The sequence below is a fragment of the Eurosta solidaginis genome, chromosome 5 (genome assembly GCF_040869045.1).
Source record: "Eurosta solidaginis isolate ZX-2024a chromosome 5, ASM4086904v1, whole genome shotgun sequence".
Classification (NCBI taxonomy): domain Eukaryota; kingdom Metazoa; phylum Arthropoda; class Insecta; order Diptera; family Tephritidae; genus Eurosta; species Eurosta solidaginis.
The window spans coordinates 167,779,056-167,803,745 of record NC_090323.1 but is presented as its reverse complement, the minus strand read 5'-3'; positions in this window follow the sequence as shown (position 1 = coordinate 167,803,745).

Here is a 24,690-nt window from a genome sequence, read left to right as displayed (position 1 = left end):
CCCTAACTGCAGAAGGACCTTTATAGAGCCATTGCGAGCAATATGAATATCCAAAGATATCCGCGTCAAGTGAAAAAAAAATCAGCTAGGTGGCGCACGGATCGATATATACGGAAAATTAATTTTAAAATGGAAATTTTGCGATCGAATTTTAACTAACTTCTCGGTGATCCAGGGACTTGAAACTTAGTAGGTACATAGTTTGCGAATCGACGGCACTACAATTCGTGGAAAACAAAATGCCGCCAGATGGCTGACGAATCGAGATAAACGAAAATCCCTGAAAAACGCAGGGAATTTTGCAATCGATTTTTGAGTAACTTCCCGTTGAGCTGGAGATATGAAACTTGAGCCATAAGTCAGAACCCGGTGACAATGCACGATTTTATCAAACGAATTCCGCTAGATGGCGCATGTATCGAGATATTAGGAAAATTTAATTTAATTTGGAAATTTTTCAATCCATTTTAGCTAACTTCCCGGTTATCTAGAGACTTGTAACTTAGCACATGGTTCGAGACCCGGTGACAATACAATTTATAGTAAACAAAGTTCCGCCAGGTAGCATACTAATTGAGATAACTACAAATCCCTGAAAAACGAGGGGAATCTTGTGATCGATTTTTGAGTAACTTGCCGGCGAGCTAAAGACTTGAAACTTGGGCTGTGGCTCAGAACCCGGGGAAAATGCAATATTTTGTCGAAAAAATTCCGCTAGGTGGTGCATGGATCCAGATATTAGGAAAATTAATTTTAATTTGGGAATCTTTCAAGCCATTTTTAACTAACTTCTCGGCTACCTAGAGACTAGCAGCTTAACACATATTCCGAAACCCGGTGACAATACAATTTATAGAAAACAAAGTTCCGCTAGGTGGCGTCCTAATTGAGATAACTACAAATCCCCGAAAAACGAGGGGAATTTTGCGATCTATTTTTGAGTAACTTGCCGTTGAGCTAGAGACTTGAAACTTGGGCCGTGGGTCAGAACCCAGTAACAATACAAATTTGATCAAAAAAAAAGTTCGCTAGGTGGCACGCGGTTACCTAGAGACTTGTACCTTAGCACATAGTTCGAGACCCGGTGGCACTAAAATTTACAGAAAACAAAATTCTGCTAGGTGGCGCGCTAAGTGAGATAACTACAAATCCTTGAAAACCGAGGGGAATCTTGGAATCGATTTTTGAGTAACTCCCCGGTGAGCTGGAGATATTAAACTTGAGCCGTAAGTCAGAACCCAGTAATAATGCAATATTTTATCAAAAAAATTCCGCTAGGTGGCGCATGGACGAGGTATTAGGAAAATTCATTTTTAATTTGGGAATCTTTCAATCCTTTTTTAACTAACTTCACGGTTACACAGAAACTTATAACTAAGCACATAGTTCGAGACCCGGTGGCATTACAATTTACAGAAAATAAAATTCTGCTGGGTGGCGCGCTAAGTGAGATAACTACAAATCCTTCAAAAGCGAGGGAATCTTGAAATCGATTTTTGAGTAACTCCCCGGTGAGCTGGAGATATAAAACTTGAGCCGTAAGTCAGAACCCAGTGATAATGCAATATCTTATCAAAAAAATTCCGCTAGGTGGCGCATGGACGAGATATTAGGAAATTCATTTTTAATTTGGGAATCTTTCAATCTTTTTTTAACTAACTTCCCGGTTACACAGAGACTTATAACTAAGCACATAGTTCGACACCCGGTGACAATACAATTTACAGAAAACAAAATTCTGCTAGGTGGCGCACTAAGTGAGATAACTACAAATCCTTGAAAAACGAGGGAATCTTGCAATCGATTTTTGAATAACTTCCTGGTGAGCTGGAGATATGAAACTTGAGTCGTAAGTCATAACCCGGTGACAATGCATAATTTAATCAAAAGAGTTCCGCTTGGTGGCGCATGGCTCGAAATATTAGGAAAATTAATTTTAATTTGGGAATCTTTCAAACCATTTTTAACTAAATTCCCGGTTACGTGGAGACTTCAAACTTAGCACATAGTTCGAGACCCGGTGACAATACAATTTATAGAAAACAAAGTCCCGCTAGGTGGCGTTCTAATGGATATAACTACAAATCGCTGAAAAACGAGGGGAATTTTGCGATCGATTTTTGAGTAACTTGCCGTTGAGCTAGAGACTGGAAACTTGGGTCGTGGGTCAGAACCCGGTGACAGTAAAAATTTGATACAAAAAAGTTCGCTAGGTGGCACGCGGATCGGTACAGTAAGAAAGCAAACTTTAATTTGGGAGTCTTTCGATCCATTTTTAACTAACTTCCCGGTTACCTAGAGACTTGAAACTTGGTACTTAGTTAGAGGCCTGGTGACAATATAACTTATAGAAAACAAAGTTCCGCTAGGTGACGCGCTAGTCAAGATAACTGCAAATCCTTTAAAAAGGGGGGAATCTTTCGATAGATTTTCGAGTAACTTCTCGGTGAGCTAGACACATGAAACTTGGACCGTAAGTAAGAACTCGGTGACAATGCAATACTTTATCAAAAAAATTCCGCTATGTGGCGTATGGATCGAGATATTGAGAAAACTAGTTTTAAATTGGGTATCTTGCAATCGGTTTTTAACTAAATTCCTAGATATCTACAAACTTGAAACCTGAAATATAGTTTAAAACTCGGTCACAGTGCAACGTTTGATCAAAAAATTTGAGCTACGTAATGCACAAGTCAAACTATTTAGAAGATTAGGCCATACCTTCGTGGCTAGTCTCCTGAGTGTTGCAGGCGTTGTAGAATTCTACCTCATTGAAGGCCCAACTCAATGCACGTCCTTGCATACTTTTAGGCGTACGCGCCTTTCACCACGATTCTTTCAGACTTTCAGGAGTATGCGAATTTCACCACGATTTTCAGCTGTGCAAAGTAAGTAGCTGACAAACGAGGTGGAATTCTCTTGTTATGATGCGAGCTGGAATTCTGTTGTCTTCGCCAGTGTTGTCAGCGAAAATTCCACTAATTCTCTTAAATCTTGCCATTTTGAACGAATAAATAAAGATGAGAATATTCACTTAGGAGTTACTTATATTACTAATCAAAGTTGCAATTGCCTTTTTGTAGGCAGTACTAAAAAAATTAAAATCAAAAGAAGATAAAAAAATTTTAAGGACTACCTTTATATAAATGGACCAAAAAATAGATGGCAATTTTTCCTTATATACAGACATAGTCTTGTTGAATTTTGACTAAAAAACTTTAACAATAGCTCTTGTAAAAGAATTTTGGGATTTAGAATTATTATTTGTGTCATCTTTTTATTTATTATAAAGTTATGTATGAAAAGATATAAGAATTTAGGTCAGCATTCTTGGATAACAATTATACCGACGTTTTAGCCTTTTCGCTATCTTTACTCTGGTGATGGGGCCAATTGCTTGGCTTGAAGGAAGTCTCGTGAGCGGAAAAATGTGTATGGTTATCTTCAATTAAATTTCATCATGATATAATGGTACATAATTTAATATCACTTATTAATTTTTGATCTCTTACATTATCATCTGATTGAGCCAATCTACATTGACGCAGTTCTAACTCCTACGCATTTACATTTTACCTTTTTGTAGCCTCTTTAACGATTTCATCAATGAAATAGTTTATAAGAAAAAAATTTTAAAAATACTACAAAAATTAATCATCTTAATAAGTACCGAAGCGACTTAATCAATCATCTCATATTGGGGGATGAGCCCAACAAAACAAAAATGAGGGAGTGAAAAGAAAACAGTATCCCAACCCACACACAATTAGCATCAACAGCTGCCAACAACAATTGTAATGAGAAATACCACAATATTTAATAAATTGATGCGTGTTAGATTTAACAAGAAATAAAAAAAATTATTTAAATACCTAACCACAAATATACCATAAGCTTTTAAATACTCAGAGCATTAAGAAAAAAATTAACCAGAAGACAGGGCAACAATTAATTTAATCTTTTTTTATACTTGTATATTGGGGTGGCCAAGCTAATCTTGCACAAATTTTCGTCTATTTGACGTATGTAGTATATATGAAAATCAAATTCTGTGTGCGTGTGTTGTGTTCCCTATGGAAACGTATTTCCCACACTTCAATGATCACCAAATATTGGCTATTGGTTCCTTCGATCAAGACGAAGGTTTTTAATATTTCAGAACAAAGAATTTTAAATTAAAATTTTTTTTTCAATTTCACGTGCGCCACTGGGTGGTGCGAAAAATTTTGTATGTCAGCAAAAGTTTCTCTATACACACTAAAGTGCAGAACTTTTGTTTGGTCATAGCATGAAGAACTTAAAGCAATTGCATTGAGTGATTTAAAAGTTTATATTAAACAATTGTTTTTGTTTTTATCGGCCTATTGATAAATGATTCAAGGCTCGATTCGAGCTCAAGGCCAGAACCAATATTTTTTATCTAATGATAATTATTGTTATTTTTTAATTATTCTAGATTGAAAAATTGTATTTTCTTGTTGGAATGGTAAGTAGAAAATTTTTCAGACAACCTGCCATAGCTACGCAGATATATCCATTTCGAAGGGTGCTAAGCCTTCATCATCAGTACGCTTTAGGCACGCTGTGCTTACCATTTAGCTATACAACGGTGGTTTGTTTCGCTGACAAATTGCTACTTCTATTCCTTCTTACCAGCATTGAGCTCGAATCGAACCTAGAATGATTTATCAATAGGCCGATAAAAACAAAAACAATTGTTAATAAAACATGAGCACTTGGCAAATGTCAAACAAGTAATTGAAAATAAAGAAATCCAACATTATCAGTGTCTTGCAACAGATGGCGCAACACTGAATAAATATAGCTGGTAAGAAGGAATAGAAGTAGCAAATTTGCCAGTCAAACAAACCACCGCTGTATAGCTTAATGGTTAGCGCTTAGCACCCTTCGAAATGGATCTATCTGCGGAGCTATGGCAGGTTGTCTGAAAAATTTTCTACTTACTATTCCAAAAACAAAATACAATTTTTCAATTTATAAAAATTAAAAAATAACAATAATTATCATTAGAAAAAAAATTATTGTTCTGGCCTTGAGCTCTAATCGAACCTTGAGTTTTTATTAAATTTAAGCATTCCATTATAAAAATAGCTGTCTATATGAGATGATCGACAAAAATTGTGCAGCTAAAATATTTTGATTAAATTGTGAAAATTGGAGTAAAAATTTTGTGTGACAAAATAAAATTTGAAAAATAAAGCAAAGTATGATAAATTGGAGGAATGAGGGATCTAAGAAAAAAGAAGGAGAGGTAGGGGGTGTAAAAAAAGAAGAGGGAGAGATAAGGAAATTATAAAGGGAAAGAATGAGAAAAATTGGAGATATATTTTGAAGAAGATCAATAAAATCTTATATACTGATTGCTTGACTTTGAGTAACGGGAAGGAATGAGTAAAAATACACCTTGTTATTTAGATTAGTATCTGCCTAACCCGAGCAACGCCGAGTACCCTGCTAGTCACATTTAGATTTCAGCCCCGATTGGAAACGGTTAAGGCTTGCTGTACAGAAATCTAAGCTCAGATTGCCCCTATACTGAAACCAGAATTTTAATCACTGTGCGACACCCCACAACCGTTTATTATCGTGACCAAATTTTATATATGTCGCTGGGTGAAAAAACACCTCTAAGTCGAAACAAATTTTTTTATCGATTTATTAAAAATTAAAGTTCTTTCTGGCAATTGGTAAAGACTGGAGATCTATATTTTTATTACTTTTTAACTAATGAGTAGTCAAATTCGACAGTAATTGTTCCGTGTACGTACCGCCATGTGAAAGCTTTCGCACGCGAGCCACTGTTCGCCGTGTTAAATAAATGGTATTCGAGGTAGGGGCCTTTTCTAGAGGATTGTCACATACTATGTCATATTTTCAACTATAATAGGGGGACTCATGTAACCGTATAAATGCCTTATAAAGTGTGTAAACGTATAAATTTATCTAGTGCGTAAACGAACTGTCAAATTTTGTATGAAAAATCATTTACACAATTTGTATAAATTTACGCGCACATTTCATTGTGTAAACGCGGCAAACTCAAAGGAATGCAACCTTGCAGACATTACAGCAGGCATTTTCATCAGAAATCTCCAACATCAGCAAGTAAAGGCGTTTTAGTTTTGATTTTTCACTTAATTTTGGCATTTTTTAATTTGTATAACAATCAAAAAAATTTTGTTTTGCAATAATACAGCTGATAAACAATCAAGTTTATCAAGAGTATTACTAGGTGCGTTCATATAACAGCGTGTGTAAATGGATATAATTTTACACCTTATAAGTTTATATGCTTTCATGAGTCCCCCTATTATTATCGATTTAGGGTATTATAAATCAAAGAATGAAACTTCAAAATTTTGGAATCATATGCTGGCTGGCGACGGACAAAAAATGCAGCTGGTAAGCATAGCAACGGTTGGTTACCATAGCAATCGGCGCGATCGGCGGTAGTTGTGCTCACACGTACTTGTTGTTGGCTTCGCGTTGATGAAATAAAAATTTTTAGATTTTTTCGCTTGACAGCTGGTCTACTTGATTGTGGCCAACGTGATTGACAAGCATTACTTAGTTTTGTGAGAACGTGAAATGAGCAAGTTCGCGGAAGAAAAAGATTTTACGTTGCGGTTTATTGAAACCTACGAATGCAAAGTTTGGTTGGAAAAAAAATTGCCAAAAATCAGGTAATTTTCTTAGTGGCTTAAGATTAGAATCTTATTATATTAAAATTGAATAAGCTGCAAAACTGCATACGAGAAAAAATTCTTTTAGAAAAGTTCAACAATTTTTATTAAAATTCGCAAAATTTACAAGCTATAAAAAATCGTCATCCGATGACATGTTTACGTCTGCACGCTACGAATTTTCAATACAAATGGCGCTTGATAATTTCTACTTGTGTGGTGGCCAGGCAAGCGACAATCAGCGGATACGCACACATCCACCCGTTGCTATGATTACCAGCAGCATTTTTTGTGCCGTTGCCAGCCAGCAATAGAAAACTTTTAGTTTTGACCTCTGTGCGACAACCATTAACCGCCTCCAAATAGAATTAAAATTTGTATTTGATATTTTTGACTTAAATATTATCATCTGAGGCGCGCAAAAAGTTGTTTATTTTATATATAAGGACCACCCTATTGTATAGACATATTAAACAAACAAAAAATATATATAATATTTGCTATATTTGTATGGACAATTTGATTTATATGCACCGATTTTAACTCCTTTTGTGATTTGTTCAATTAGCTTAGTTTTCATTTCAGATAATTAGCGTAGGTTGTCATGACTTTCTCCTGCCGTCAGCAGCCGTAGGCCAACATCAGGAAACAACGCACTCATCAGTGAATTGTGCCATAGAGTACGCGCGTAATATAAGCATCATCATCTTCGGTAAGGCATCGTAACAATTTTAAACGTCATCGATTTTGTTGTTAATACTGATTTTGATGTGTGTCTGAACTTATTTTTTACAAAAAGAGTTAACAAAGTACAAGTAGAAGTCGATCCCGAATACGCCTCAATTTCGAGACTCAAATTTATAACATTTTGTATTTTACTGGATGAATTGAGAGACTGTGAATAAGGCTCATGCAAGAAAACTGAAGTGATTTTTTGTTTAATTAACAGTTTCTTTTAAAAAAATTACGAACTAATTAGGAAATTTCTAACCAGTTTTACTTTGACTTGCCTCTAGAATAAATTAATAATAAATAATTTGTTAACAACGATATAAACCTCTTATATTTTGTTCGAGAATTTCCGAAAAGGTGCTTTGAATGCATAACCATTACACGCACACCTGTGCAGAGCTCACTACTACAAATTTTCGAATTCGAGGTCTAATATATTCGAACAATTCTTATTTTTAGATTATCTACAGACGGTCGATTGGTTGCAATTCTTTTAAAAATTGACACCTTGTTTTTTCGCATGCATCTTTTGTTAGGACACCCAAATAGGATAACTGTTATTTCTGAGCAAAATAAAAAAAATCAAAATTATATTGTAAACTTTCGATATGTATAGGTAAACTCAAAAAATTTAAAATCAATCCATTTGTCGATAGTATGCTTAATAATGAACGATGGGTAAAGATCTTATGTAGGTGGCGCGAAACCTTCAATTGATGTATTATATGGTTTAAGTGAGTACCTGCAATCTTATGGCTCAACCTCACGGTGTCAAACATACAACGGTTGTAATTGCGTAATCAGCGGCCAAATGAAGGCTCCAGTCGTTCGCCACAAATTAGCTTGTAAAAGGTTGTACAAGGTCTTCTTACCTTGGTAAGATACAAATTCTATCTAAACCCTTTTCCATTTTAGGAGTAATGGCACAAGTTTGCTCAGCAACTTCATCGTGAATTCCAACATCATTCTAACCTAGGCATAAATAACACGGGTGACACAAAATTTGACTTTAACTTCAAAGCATTAAATTTTAATTCTCTAGGTCGTAATTTGAGGAAGAAAATATATGGCATGAAAAAGTTTGCTTTCCTATTTAGGAATCCGCTTGAACGAAATATTTCAAAATCTGCCGTTTTAATTTTTACTTGAAAATGAAACAATTCAAATAAATATTTTCATTAAGTTGTAATATCGAAATAACTTACAAAAAGTGGAAAATTATTTCAAAGTGTACACTTTTACTTTTTCTTTTATGTTCTTATCCCTCAATAAACCCCAAATATAGTCCCCATCATCTTTTCATTATATTGGCCTTGATAACGTTTTTCGAAGAAGAGCATAAAAGATCTGCTTTACTTGTTGGTAAATTTAAATCTCTAATCAAATCATTAAAATCTTCAGTAGTGATAAAATGATGTTTTGGTTGTTCTGGTGTCGGTAAAAACTCCTTATCGGCATTGCTTTTATAAGAACTAAGAGATGATCCACTTCTCTGCGATAATTTTCGTGTCAGATAGTGTGCGATTGGAGTAGAAGAACGTTCAATAACAGGATATTCGATAGGTTTTGCATTTTTACCTCTACGTCTTTTACTCGGATTCACAATGCAAAAGTAAGAGTCTTTAACATGGTATTTTGATTCTCGCCAGATTCTTGGTGTTTCGAATTTCATAGATCTTTTCTCACCTCGATACCAACCTAAAACATAGAAAGAGAAATCAATATGTCTACATTATTTAATTTCCTACATTATTTAATTTACTATTTACTATATTTTACAATAAATACGAGCAACATGTGGAGCCTATGTCTTGTATTAATTCCAAGCAGACAGCCAAAATATGCTTCGTAGGCTTCACAGAGGATGAGAGATGTATTTAATTCATATTTTGTATCTCGAACTTTAATAAATTGCCCACATATATAACAAAGAGCATTAGCTTCATATTTACACTTTCGCGATGACATTTTAGGTTATTCTAGATTTGTACAAAACACCTCTAACGCCATGAGCATTGTTACTATTATTATTCCGAAAGCAACCTTTATACCGAAAAAAGGTATTTCTTTTCGTTTTTGTATATAATAAAACAGAAAATCGTGAAATTAACTTTAGGACAAAGAGCAACATTTTTTTGTAGAGTCGTGTAATTCGCTGCTGATCCTTTGACAAATCAGATACAAGATAAAGTTCCACAATTAAGGGCTGTGAACAACATTTTATGAGTACCAGGATAACTGCATCAAAATTAAGGCATGAGATTACAACCTTTTCGTCACATAAAATAAAAATATCCTTTCGCGTCTACGACATAAAGTCTCAACTACTTACCACATTTAAACCAAATCCGATCCACCGTTCAGCATAGCGTAACGCAGTTTCAAACACTGCAAAAACAAGAGTGAACACATACCCCACTCTTACAATTATCAATTGTTATCCACAAATGATAGGCACCTGTTTTGTCATACATTTATTCATCAACTATCTCCGCACAGTTAAGGAATGTGATCAACCTTTTCTTTGACCTTTTGCAGAAAGCTCAATTGAAACCCGCATGCTTAGCTTAGAATAGGTAAAGAGGCCGTTCAGAACTTGGCGACAGAACCTCCAGGAAAGAACTTTATGCCAACTTTCTAACCAAGAGATCGTATTATTGTCAACTTCAGCGGACAAGAGACTACATACTTAGCTCCACCGAATATGCCTTATTGTCAACTTCCCCAAAAGTGAACTTTCCCTGCAAGTATCCCACTAGGGGAACGATCCAAACGACATGTGATGAGACCTATGTGACAATTTATATAGATCACAACTGGCTTTTCCTGCTCCTCGCGGTACATACACAGCGTTCACATTTCTCATTTGGGTAATACATTACTCCTAATTGGATAGCCATGGTATTATAATAGCCTTTCAGGATCTGCATACCTACCGCGGGCTATATTCTAAACTCTTTAAAATGATGTTAAGCCTCAAACAAGTAAAGAAAAAAAAATTTTATTAATGTTTAAAAAAAATTTTAAATACGTATTAGCAATAAAATGGTGAAGATAAAAGGGTTCGAACGTCCCAAAACTCGGTATTATGGGTATCGGGACTTCAAGTTATAATATATATATAACACACAATTAATGATGTTTTACACATTCATACATACATGTCTATGTATTAACATTAACACATGCCATATCGTGCTGAGCTTGCAACACCACCTCCTCGCCGCATGAATTACAAATCCAAAATTAATCAACAGCAAAAATTGATTTTATTTCAATTGAAACGATTTGCCTGAGCTTATTAATGCCTACATAGATTAAAGCAGTGATGCCAAAATTAAAACTGTGCCTGTGTTGGAAAGAGTAAAATCATCGGCGTGGTACTGGTTAAGTCTTTGATCAACGAGCGACCAGGCAAAACGTTTTCACGCATATTAATTAGCACTCAAAAAATATTTCGTAAATTATAAGTAAAATAAAAAAGTTCCGTTAAAAATTGGGACTCTAGTAAGTGCAGTTATATAGTAATATAAGGTTTCAATGAGTTGTTCCAACTTTTTTTGTATTTTGTTTTTACGTGTATATTTATCTATAAGTTTTTCTGTTATTCACTCTTAAAATAAATCAAATTTTCACTGCGAACCGCTCATTCATATAGCTCGCTGACACCGCGAATAATTTTCATTCCGAAGTATTAATTTTCTATTTAGAATGCATACAAGATAATACCGACATAGTATCGTGAATGTAGTATAATAGCTTTCTTTCTTGGCAGCTACTATGCTCCTCGAAGTCTCGTAGAAGCAACGATAACATTGGACAGATTCAGATCGTCACTGACTTATTTAATTGGCAACAAACCGATTAAAATGCTTCGACTGCCCAGCGAATTATCGAAGTTAATAACTGGGGATAATGATTGCAGTTGTGCAGAACCCGAAGGTGTGAGGCGAATGACCTAGAAGCTTTCATGTGCTCCTGAGTTAGTAATGCTTAATGATGCTGGTTTACGCAACACATTGAGTTTATATCCGGCAAAGGCCTACCAACTTCAATAACGTTCCTCAAAAACTTTCGCATGTGTTCCTAACACCAACACAACAACAAAATTGATGTGAAAAGGACTTAGATTATCCGATTTCTGGAACCACGTTTTATTCATAGTCAGTCCGAATTAAAATACGTTAGTACTTGGTTTCTATTTAAGTAGAGGTAAAATAAGAATTTATCATAATCATCATTAATTGGCGCTTAATCGCCGTTACGTAACAAGTTGCGCCACCTTCCCCTGATTCGCGATATCCAACGCCAATTGAGAGCACTAAGGGAGGTCTAGTCTTGCTTCACTTGCTTCTCCCAGCTCAGTGAGGGTATCCCCTTCCTCTTCTTCCAAACTGCGGTATCGACTGAAATACTTTGTCAGCCGGAGCGTCTTCATCCATTCGCATAACATGACGCATTAAGGAAAGCATTTGGGCTTTCATTCACTTCACTATCTTCATGTTTGCGTAAAGCTCATACAGCTCATCAATATACCTCCTCCGACAAACGCCAGAGAACTTTTCTCTGGAAAACACCAAGAGCCATCTAATCTTCTCCCGATACCGTTCTTGTTCTAATCCATACATCAGAAGAGTTATGGTAATGGACTTTTAAGGCTTAGTTTTTGTTCATCAAAAGAGGACTTTACTTTTCAATTGCCTACTCAGGCCAAAGTAGCTCCGTTTGATTTCTAAGCTGAAATTGTTTTGTAATTACTGCTGGTTCAATTAAACCCCGATGCAGACAAAAGAGATCAATCGCAGATCAAATATTGACACAAGCTTACGCAAGTTCACATGCTTCAATGGGTGCTTTCAGCGAACACTGTTGTGACGAATATTTGCATCGCTTTATACTATCATCTCTAATCCAATACTAAGCAGTGACTTGTATGCACATCAACAAATCAATCATTATGTCTATACATATGTCCATGCAAGCAGCGAAGAGAAAAACGCGCAAACACATGCATATATCTGAGATACTCCCAAAAGTAGGCAGTCATCTGTGGAAGTATCACTCACATATACATGCGCATAAGGCTATGCGAGAAGCTATAATAATCGTGCATCTGTAGTTAAAGCTGAGAAATTTATAGCTGGTAAACGAGTAGTAAATTCTAGAAATAGAAAAGCCTAGAAGTATGCGAACGAGACACCATAGAGTATAAAAGGACCTAAAGCTGAGTAAGCAGTAATCAGTTTGATTTAAGCAAGCTATCTGTCGAGAAGTAGAAGTGTTATTGTGAAAGTAGTCAAATAAAGAACATTTTGCATTATTGAATATTGGAGTTATTTATTCAACAGTTTAGTGATTCGAACGTTAGCAGAAGGTTGCAAATAAGAGAAATTGCATTAAATTCGCTACAATTGATGTCAAAAGAGGAATCGTTGAATAAATTCTAAAGAATTCGAATACAACTTGGACATGGCAAAGTTAAGTGAATTAAGGATCCAGCAACTGAAAAAGGAGTTGGAGAGCCGTGGGCTGAATACAACCGACAATAAAATCGAACTTCAAGCACGGCTGCGAGATGTGTTGGAATTAATGTGGACGAGCATGTCTTTTATCCTCTTGTGGATGAATCAACAACAAAAATTGAAGAGAAAAACGAAACATCGAAGACAGTTACCAGCACATACTTGAACCATGATATTAGCTGCAATATCTGCACAAACATCGACAGCAACATCAATGTCGTCGCAAATGTCATCTCAACTGGAAGAACAGAAAACATATATGGCATCACAATTGAAAATACAGGAGCATGCATTCAGAAATGTCGTCGCAAATAACATCGAGCATTAGCTCAAGAAACGCGTATTTCAGAAATGTCGACACAGATTACATCCAAGATGGAAACTCAACTGGAAGAATAGAAGACATATATGACATCTCAGTTTGTTGAACAGTTGAAAGCACAAGAGGCTCGCATATCCTCGCAGCTGGAGGCGCAGGAGATAACAGTATCAGCGAAGCTGAAGGCACAATATACTAAAATTTTACAACTCGATGCCGATATTGAAACATTGAGAGGTCGTATATAGGAGCTGCAACTAAATCGCCCAGTTGTTTCAGCAAGCAATCCGAAGGTAACAACTCCATTTTTGACGGCTCTGTTCCTTTCCAGGTGTTTAAGATTCACTTTGAGAAGACGTCAGCAGGGAACAACTTGAATGCGGAAGATAAAGTTGCTGCACTGTTCATGGCATTGAAAGGGCTTGCAGCTGAGATTTTACAAACCATTCCAGAGGGCGAACGGAACTGTTATGAAGCATTGATGGGCGCTCTAGAGAGACGATACGGATCTGAGCATAGGAGACAGATATATCAAATGGAGTTACTGAACCGCTTCCAGAGGCCTGGTGAAACATTGCAAGAGTTTGCGTCGGATGTTGAAAGGCTGGCAATTTAGCGAATGCGGACGCACCCGTGGAATACACCGAAAGGTTAAAAATCCAGAGCTTTATTAATGGAATACGGGATGTCGAAACGAAGCGAGCGACATACGCAAACCCGAAACCTACATTCGCAGAAACGGTATCACATGCTCTGATTCAGGAAACAGCATCGCTTCTGTGTAAGCCAGTTTTCAAAGCACACCGTGTGGAAGTGGAAAGGCCAGAATGGAGGAACACAATATTGGAGGCGCTGAAGGAATCACAACAGAGAAATGACGGAGTTATGAAGTGTTTCAAGTGCGGTAACCTAGTTCACATTTCTCGTCATTGCAGCACCGGTCCTGGTAGTTCCAACTTGGGTGGCCGTAAACGCAAAGCTGTAGGAGATGAGAAAGAGATTGCCAGATGTAAAAATCGGGAGCTAGCTCCAGCTGTTGAATATCTTGTGATATCTATCTCTCAAGCTGAAAGGAAATGAAGCACTCTTACCGTCATAGGGAACGTGGATGGCCAAGATCGTGTACTGACTGTAGATATGGGCGCATCTTATTCCTTAATCCGATCTGACTTGGTCATCAGGAGAGTAAAACCGTTACATGGAGCAAGGTTGCGTACGGTCACATGCGAGTATAACCAAGTCCAAGGAGAAGTGGTATGTGAGGTCTAAGTTGGAAAGGTCACGATTCTACACAATCGTTGATGAAGTCATATTGGGAGTGGACTTCTTAGTTGACCATGACATAGTAAGCAGTAAACGAGTGCTGTTGGAGGAGATTCAACAGAGACCACAAAAGTCAAAGAAAGTAAAGCGGGCAAAGGTTGATGGAATGAATGGGACAAACAAATCAAAACCCAAGGTACCCACGGGAAAAACACTGGCATTGACAAACCCTAATGGATGCAGTAAAACGAACGAAAGAATTTCCCTGAAAGAATACAAGGCTGGTTTCAAGCCAGCGCGCACTACTGTTGTGAAACGTCAAGACGATACTGATAATGCAAAGTCAATCCGTCAAGATCAAGCCCTGCGAATTAGTTCTTCAGTATGGGGGAACGGCCCAGGGTAATGAGTAGTAAGATAAACACAGGTACGACAAGAACAATAATTCGGAAGGTTTCAGGGAGGGAGATTTGTTACTACTATACAACCCTCACCAGCGGAAAGGTGTTCCATCCAAATTTTGGTGCAGTTCGGGAAGCCCGTACAAAGTTGTGAAGAAGATCAGTGATACCAGCTACCGCATACAATCCATTGGGAAACCACGAACTAGAAGGGTGGTTCATTTGGAGCGGCTAGCGGCGTTTAGATCAGGAAATTGGTCTGATCGGTACGACACGACTTAGGTGGTGTGCAGTGTGACGAATATTAGCAACGCTAAGGGATAATATCATCTCTAAGCCAATACTAAGCAGTGACTTGTATGCACATCAACAAATCAATCATTATGTCTATACATATGTCCATACAAGCAACGGAGTGAAACGCGCAAACACATGCATATATCTGACATACTCCCAAAAGTAGGCAATCATCTGTGGAAGTATCACTCACATATACACGCGCATATGGCTGTGCGAGAAGCTATAATAATCGTGCATCTGTAGTTATAGCTGAGAAATGTATAGTTGGTAAACGAGTAGTAAATTCTAGAAATAGAAACGCCTGGAAGTATGCGAACGGCACATACCAACACAGGATTGGAAGGTACTTACTGTATCTCGGCCTGCCGAGGATGGCCAGTTCTACATCTTCCAAATAAACAAGCAGGCGGAGGATATTTTGTACACGCAGCTTGGTAAAATGTCCTTTGGCACTGGCAAAATTTACATGCGACACAGGAAAAGAAGTGCCGAGGATAAAAACCCTAACACGCTAGAGGTGGGCGAAGTCGAAAAGGACCTCAAAAGCCTAAGGGAAAAAAGACAGGTGGAGGTCCCCGACGTCACCACGAACGTGCTAGAAGAGGACCAACCGCTAAATGGTGCTGTGACTCGCACAGAGGAACACCCTGCACAACAGTCACGAGAGGCTGAAGGGGACTCGAATACTCTAAACCAAAAGGGCAAGGGGAGGACGACGAAGGTGCTGCGAGTCCTACAGATAAACCTCCAACACAGTAAAGTGGCGTCGAGCGAACTCCTCCTACCCCCTGAGGAGGGTTCTTTTGACGTGGCGCTGTTCCAGGAGTCGTGACTCTCATCGGGAGGAAAGGTTTCTGGACTTAGCGCGCGCGGGTTTGGCGTTTACTGCGCGCAAACGGAAGGACGGGTGCGAGCTGTAATAATGGTAAGGAAACAGCTGCATTCATATATGCTGCCAAATTACACCACTGAGGATCTCGTAGCGGTGGCCGTTGAGCAAAAGAATCAGCAGGCATTTATCCTGGGGCCTGCTACATGGCCCATGCTGCGGAGGTCCCACCGATGGAGTGTAAAAGGTTAGTACAAGAGAAATGGCGCAAAGGGCGGTTGATCATAGGCGCAGATGCAAATGCGCACCACAATGCGTGGGGAAGAGCAGATACGAACGAGAGAGGCGAATCTCTGTTTTGTTACATCCTGCAAACCAATTAGCAGATAGCCAACAGGGGAAATGTTCCTACATACATTGGTCCAACATCCAGCACAGTTCTGGATATTACATTGAGCTCCGAGCGTGATATATCAAGGTATGATTGGATGGTTCTTGATAGACCATCCTTCCCTAGGCCAGCGAACTGGACTAAATTCCAGAAACATGTGGAAACAAAACTGGGACAACCCAAAGAGGTTGCTAATGTAGACGAACTGGAGGAGTCGAATGAATTCCTTACAAGGACGCTTATGACTGCGTATAACAATGCTTGCCCTCTAAGAAGATTCAGAGGAAAAGCAAAGCCGCCATGGTGGAGCAATGAGCAGAGTCTTCTAAGAAGACAGGTAAAAGAAATGTTTAAGCTCGCAAAGACCGCGGAAAGCGAAGCGTGTCGGGACGAGTACAGGGATCTACTGAGGATCTACAAGCGTGAAATTACCAGGGCGAAGAGAAACTCATGGAAAAGTTTCTGAACGGACATAGAGTGCTCCAGCGAAACAGCACGGTTGAAAAAAGTCCTAGCAAAGGGAAACATAGTCGACGGACTAATAAAGAAAGAGAACGGGGAATGGTCACGTAATAGTGAGGAATCCCTTGAGGTGCTTCTCGACACACATTTCCCATCGGGAGACGGTTTAGAGGAGCCAGCAGACATCACTCAAACTTCTATCACGGGTAGTGCCAGGCTTCGTGACCGATACCAACATCGAGTGGGCAGTGAAGACGTTTTCTAAGTTTAAATCGCCGGGCCCAGATGGTATATTCCCGGCCATGCTACAAGTCTCAAGTAGGGCGGTCGTGGAATGGCTTAAAATAATATTCGATGGGAGCATACGACTGAATCATGTACCGCACTCTTGGAGAACAGCTCGTGTAGCTTTTCTACCAAAAGGCGGGGAAGATCGGTCACGTGTATCCCAAAGACTATAGACCCATTAGCTTAACATCATTTCTGCTCAGAACCTTTGAGAGGCTGATAGATGTGTACATAAAGTCCAACGTGGATGAAAAGCTGTTCTCCACAACACAGCATGCGTACACCAAAGGCAAGTCGGTAGACAACGCATTACATAGGGTGGTAATAAGCATAGAGAAATCCCTGGAATATAAGGAGTATGCTCTAGGAGTCTTCCTGGACATTGCCGGGGCTTTCAATAATGTTGCAAAATGGGCGATTATGGATGGTCTTAATTACATTAAAGTACATCCTGCCTTAATCAGATGGATCGGCTGCATGTTAAATTGCAGAAAGATTACATCACAATGGGGATTGTACGAGGCCACGAAATCAGAGGACAGGGGCACGCCGCAGGGAGGGGTGCTATCACCTCTGCTGTGGACGCTGGTTATCAACCAACTGCTCAGGCAATTCGATGAGGGACCCGTAAAACTTACGGCTTACGCAGATGACGTTGCAATTGTCATAAGTGGAAAGTGCCTTCCAACGATTAGTTCTTTGATGGATCGGGCGCTTCGCGATATTCATACCTGGGCATCTAATGTCGGATTGAAAGTCAATGTGGAGAAGACGGATATGGTCTTGTTTACAAAGAGGTACAAGGTCCCAAATTGGACCAGGCCTAAGTTAGGAGGGGTGACCTTACAAGAGAAATCTTGCACAAAATATTTAGGATGTAGCATGTAAAAGAATGCTGGCGTATACGTGGGGCCTATCGCCCTCTCTTTCTCATTGGGTTTTTACAGCGATTGTAAGCCCTATTCTATACTATGGAGTTCTTGTTTGGTGGAAAGCCACACAAAAATCAACATACCTCAAAAAATTAGAGGGGGTATGCAGACTATCGATGCTTAGCATTACGGGAGCCCTGAAAACAACCCCGACGGCTGCACTGTATGCCATTTTGCACATCCCACCTGTAGACCTGGTAGCAAAGAACAGAGCGTTAACGACCGCAACCAGGCTTGGTGCTTCGGGGCAGCTTGAGCGCCGACCATATGGCCATAGTAGTATAGCGTCATCAATCACAAGACGAACAGACTACATGATTCCCTATCTGCGCTTCGAGGGAGATCTTAAGGTCACAATAGAGGTGGACGGTTGGCGCAAGGGTGCGCAAATGGCGGACGAGGCGATACATGTGTACACCGATGGTTTCAAAGTAGTGGAAGGAGTAGGGTCTGAGGTATACTGCGCTGATCCGGAAATAAGCAGATCCTACAGGCTGCCGGATTACTGTAGCGTTTTCCAAGCGGAAATATTAGCCGTAACCAAAGCAGTAGGAACCCTGGAAGAGAATAGCTTAAGCTGCAACCGTGTTAACTTTTATATTGACAGTCAAGCAGCAATTAAGGCAATAATCTCGCATAGCACAGCATCTAAATGCGTGTTAGAGTGTAATCAGTCTCTGGAGAGAATCGGGACAGGAAGAAGCATACATCTATATTGGCTCCCAGGGCATATGGGAATAGATGGGAATGAAAAAGCGGACGAACTAGCTAAAAAGGGCGCATCCCTTGAAGCTTGCTTCGTAGATGTCCCAATTAGATTGGGCGAGATTAAGCGAAGTCGAGAGGTGCACATGATCGACCAAGCGGGAAAGGCGTGGGTTCTAGCGCGGGGCTGTAAAGTGTCGAAGATTATGTGTAGCTCTTACAACCTTAGACTAACACAGTTGCTCCTATCATTAAAAAGAGAGGACTGTAGGCTCATGGCGGGTATTCTGACTGGACACTGCCTGCTGGCGTCACATGCCTTTAAACTAGGCTTGGTCAGTGACAGCAGATGTAGGAAGTGCGTGTTGGAGGAGGAAATGATCGAGCACGTTCTGTGCTCGTGCCCTGCACTTGCCAGGCTAAGACTCCAGCTATTAGGAGTGATACAGCTGTCAGATCTAAAAGCAGCAAGTGGCTTAAGTCCTAGGAAGCTTCTAGTATTTGCCAAGAGGACGGAGTTATTTTATAACTTATGTCCTGGTTTTTGATAGGGTTTTTCAGTTTGGTCGTTAAAACAAACTTCTGGTAACACTACGGACTCAATCAGTCTATGTGAGGTCCTCATGGACCGGCCAGTTCAACCTACCTACCATGCGATAGGGACATCACCGAGTATAAAAGGAGGTAAAACTGAGTAAGCAGTAATCAGTTTGATTCAAGCACGCTATCTGTCGAGAAGTAGAAGTGTTATTGTGAAAGTAGTCTAATAAAGACCATTTTGCATTATTGAATATTGGAGTTATTTATTCAACAGTTTAGTGATTCGAACGCTAGCAGAAGGTTGCAAATAAGAGGAATTGCACTAAATTCGTTAGACTATATTTACACTCAGCGTGCTTTGCACCCAGAGTATATTAACTTTGATTGGATAACGGTTGGTTGTACAGGTATAAAGGAATCGAGATAGATATAGACTTCCATATATCAAAACCATCAGTATCGAAAAAAATTTTTAGTGAGCCATGACCGTCCGCCCGTTAACAGCGTAAAGTGAGTAACTATTGAGATATCTTTACCAAATTTGGCACGATAGCTTATCTGAACCCAGAATAGATTGGTGCTGAAAATGAGCGAAATCGATTGGTCTCGCCCACTTTTTATATATATAAAATTTTGGAAAACACAAAAAACCTGATAAGTTAGTAAATAATACACATAGAATGTTCGAATTTAACGCGTAGACTGATATTGAGACTCTCGATAAAAATTTAAAAACATTGTTTAAAATGGGCGTGGCACCGCCCACTTTTGATAAAATCAATTTTACAAATATTATTAATCATAAATCAAATATCGTTAAGCCTACCGTAATAAAATTCGGCAGAGAGGTTGCCGTTCCCATAAGGAATTCTTTGAAGAAAAATTAACGAAATCGGTTAAGGGCCACGCCCAATTTTAAATAAAAGATTTTTAAATGGGTCTTTGATGAAAAAAATAAGCTAAATCTTTGCCAAAAAGAGCTTTATATCAATTGTATTTCATTTCCCAGGTGTATTTATAACAATAAATAGGAAAACCTTCAAATTGAAAAAAATGGGCGTGGCACCGCCCCTTTTATAAATAAACAATTTTCTATGTTTCGGGAGCCATAACTCGAAGAAAAATTAACATATCGTAATGAAATTTTGTACGCATATATTCCTTATAGCAGAAAATATTTCTGAAAAAGAAATTAGCGGGATCAGTTAAAGACCACGGCAACTTAGATATCAAACGAGTTTAAAAGGGTCGTAGACTAGAATAATAAGGTATAACTTAGCAAAAAATGGTTTTGAATCAATGATATTTCACTTATCAAGTTTTATTGTAAGAGGAAATGGGGACACTTTTTTTTAAACGGGCGGTGCCACGTGTTATGTAGAAAAGTAATTTATCTGAAATGAAATGTACAATTTAAGCTCACGCTGAGTATATAATGTTCGGTTACACCCGAACTTAGACACCTTTACTTGTTGTTGATACGTTACAAACATGTTTACGTCCGTTCAGTGGTAGAAAATATCTTCTCTGAACGGCAAGTTGGGCCAACTGCACAATGAAATAATTATCCTTAAATCTTAAGGAAAAGGGCTTCTTAAATTATCTTTCACACTTCACAAGAGGGAAATTGTATTCATAATCTACCATTTAAAATGTCAGAGAATTGTCAGATAGCCGAATAAATACGTTGAACGAATGTAGGGAAAAACATGTCTGCTCAGTAATTTGACGTAAATTCCCAACCGTTGTTTGGATAAAAATACGCAACAAATACGCTGAAAGCGCCCAATATATAGCTTCAGCGCCAGCCCCAACCGCTTTGTAACACATGCTGTTACCATCTTTTTTGGCTCGTGTGCTTCGAAAACATGTTGAGTAACTATTACAATAACAAAATCAATAAAAAAAAAAAAAACAATTTAAAACGTCTTGCGAATCCACCCCGCGTTTTAAGTGTGCATAAGTGTTCCAACACATTAGGCTGCACTCATTGAAGACATATTCCAACATCGTTTGCAAGTATTAACAATTAAGAGTTTATTTTTTTTTTCATTGTTAAAATCGGTTTGTATTTTATATTGTGTTTTTCCCCTTTTTTTTAAGCTGCGCGCACTTGAAATATCAACTGTGCGTTGCTTTGCAGATGCCTCATTTTGGTATTGAAGAGCTATATGGCTATATTATTCATACGTACGGCTTGTGCCATCATTTATTGTTGTTTTATTTGTGGTTGGCCCAATTCATGATTTTATGTTGGTAATGACAGTGGTGTTGATGTTTAATGATTACATGAGTGTACATCGTGTTGGCGTGGGGTGTTTTGGCGTTGAAAATATATTGAGTTAGCAGGCGGGTCTCTAAAATGTAACCTCAAAAGTGTTGGCAGCAGTCATTGCATGTTGCGTTGGTGTTGCACACCTAACTGTTTTCGAACGGAAAACTACATGCGTCTCTCAATCTATATTAATTGCATTCATGCAACTAAAAGGTAAATGTTCATTGAGTATTACACACTTCAATGATTTAAGAATATCTAACAAAAAAAAAAGCTCCCATTGTGTGTAAGTTTCAATGGCGAGGAAACAACGCAGTATTTCATATTAAAATTTTAATAGTAAAATTTTGAAATATTGCACATGGATTCTTGCTATTTATTGATGAGTCATGTAACATCAGGGGCGTAGCCAGAAAAGAGTTGAAAAAGATCTCTCGTTCGTTGCCGTTGTTACTGGAAGCGTACACAAGATTTTCAACAACATGTGAACATTAGGAAAATCCACAGAATCGCATTCCTGTAATATTAATCATACAAAATTTCATAAAAAAAACCGAAGTACCTCCTTCAGGAATAAGTAGAATTCATGCTTTTTGAGCCTATGCATGAGATCTAACGTATACGTATATAAAATTCAAAAGAAACAAACTGATCGAATAGAAAAAATTTTTATTTAAAAAAGTCATATCTACACGGAAAAAACACTAATATGTTTTTTTTTACATTTTAAAATGTGAAAAACACATTATTTTTCATTTATCTGATATGTATGTAGATTTTTGAAAATAATTTCAAATTTGCACTATATTTCAAAATAGGAAATGTGTACTTCTAAAAAATGCTGTAAATTTATTATTATTTAAATGTGGAGAATAAAATCAAAGCTCGAGAATTAGTTCGGCAAACAAACAGAACCGCAAGCAATGTTTATACATATGTATGTTTATATGTAGCTTGTCGCCGTAACGTAAGGGCAGAAGAATCATGCAAATATTCAGACGCATGGAGTTTTCAATTTGCCTTTTCATTCCGAAATCGCGGTTGAGGCAAACGAGCAAACGCCTGAATTGATTATATTCACGCATGCAATAAGTTGGTTGATTTTAAATCAATGCCGATTATGTTCGTTTAAGCAAGTTGGATCATTGAACACGATCATGTTGCCGAATGTAATCGAACGTTGTTGTGGTCGATTCTTGCTGTTCTCTGATATGTATGTCAGAGATCTGCTTTCAGTACTAATAAAATTAGTGCACTTAGTCGTGAGCCAAAAATTGTGTCTAAATGTGTACTTAGTCAAGTACAGACAAATACTATGAGTGATTAACACATAAAATAGAAAATACATACGAGTGCTCCGTAACACATATGTCTCAAACATATATGACATTGTTGAGTATCAACTGATGTTATAGTCGCACTTTGATTTCGTGTGTAATGTACTGTATACTTCGTTTATCATCGGTTTTAGGGTAGAAGGGGGAGGCTTCGACATGAGGGAGGCTTCGACTTTTTCAAATTTGGCCGCCGTTACTACTGCTATTGTTCTTATTCCACCAATAAACAGTAACCAAATTGGGTGTGACGCTGTCATGAAAGCTATTCAGTGATTGTTCAACGGCGATAGTATGCAGACGAAATTTTTTATTTTTGAAAAGTATTGATGTAAAAATTGCTGGTAAGTATTCGCGTGTAAAGTGTACAATATAGAATATATAACATGAGTTTTATGCCCATTAATATTGCAATAAAATTAAGATTTATTACTTTTAAAGACTTTTTCAATAACACTAAGATGTATATTTTGGAGCGAAAAATCTGAAATAAGTGCACTGGGGAGGGTTCGACAATATGTTTTGGGAGGCTTCGACAAAGTTTGTACTTAGCAAGTAATATTTTACAGCCATCAAGATGCCAAATATCTACAAAAGGAAGTTCCCTGAAAAGATCGTCAAAGAAGACAAAATGAAAAAAGCCATCGAGGAGATAAAACAAAAAAAAAAAGAAACCCCATCAAGCGCTGCTCGGAAATATAACTTGAAGCGGACAACACTAATATCTCGAATTTCAAAAGAGCAAACAAATATGGGAACTGTTAAAGATTTTCAGTCGAAGTTTTCTTCCAATCAAGTACTTACAGCTGCCCAGGAAAAAGGCTTAACGGTTTACTTCAAGAAATGTTCAAATCTTCATCATGGATTGACGTATGACTTGGCTAGACGATTCGTTTTTGTTTTTGTTATTATGTTCACTGACAAAACAAATTTCTTTTACACTGGTGTAGTCGTGGAAGTTGAAAATTCGACGTGCGTCGCGAAATTCCTCAGACATCAAAATAAAACCCAATATTTCTATGAACCGATTGTAGAAGACAGACACTTGGTTTCAAAGCAGGATATAATAAGTATATTGCCCACAACTGAACATCCACCAGGAACTTCACGTGCGCAAAGCAAGTTTATTTTTAACTTTGATTTTTCAAATTTAGATGTTCGTTAAAAGTGCAGTTATACTTTATTTTTCGCTTAAATTTTTTATGTTTTTGTTCGAAAAATGTATTACTGTATTGGAATAAATAACATCAAATATGAATTAAAAATCGTATTTAGAGTTTTTTCCAACATCCTTTTTTTATTTTGCTGGTTAAATTGCTATATTTGATAAATGTCGAAACCTCCCACCCAATGTCGAAGCCACCCAGATGACTGACGAAGCCTCCCCGAAAAAGGGAGGTTTCGTCATATTTTTTGTTTTTGGTTATTTGATTGTAACTTAGAAAAAAAAGCATGTGGAATATTAACCACAAATCCGAAGTGTCATAAACATACATGGCATCAGTAAATATGAAAGGAGTTATCTATTTCTCATTCTAGTTTCTCTAAAAAAATCATTTTCTCTTAACCTGTCGAAGCCTCCCCCCTCTACACTACTTTGGCGCTGTGTTCAGTTTAGTTTCGTGTACATCGTTGTGTTGCTAGCGTCAGAAGACTGATAGGACTTTATTCATTTTATTCCACTGTAGTCTTA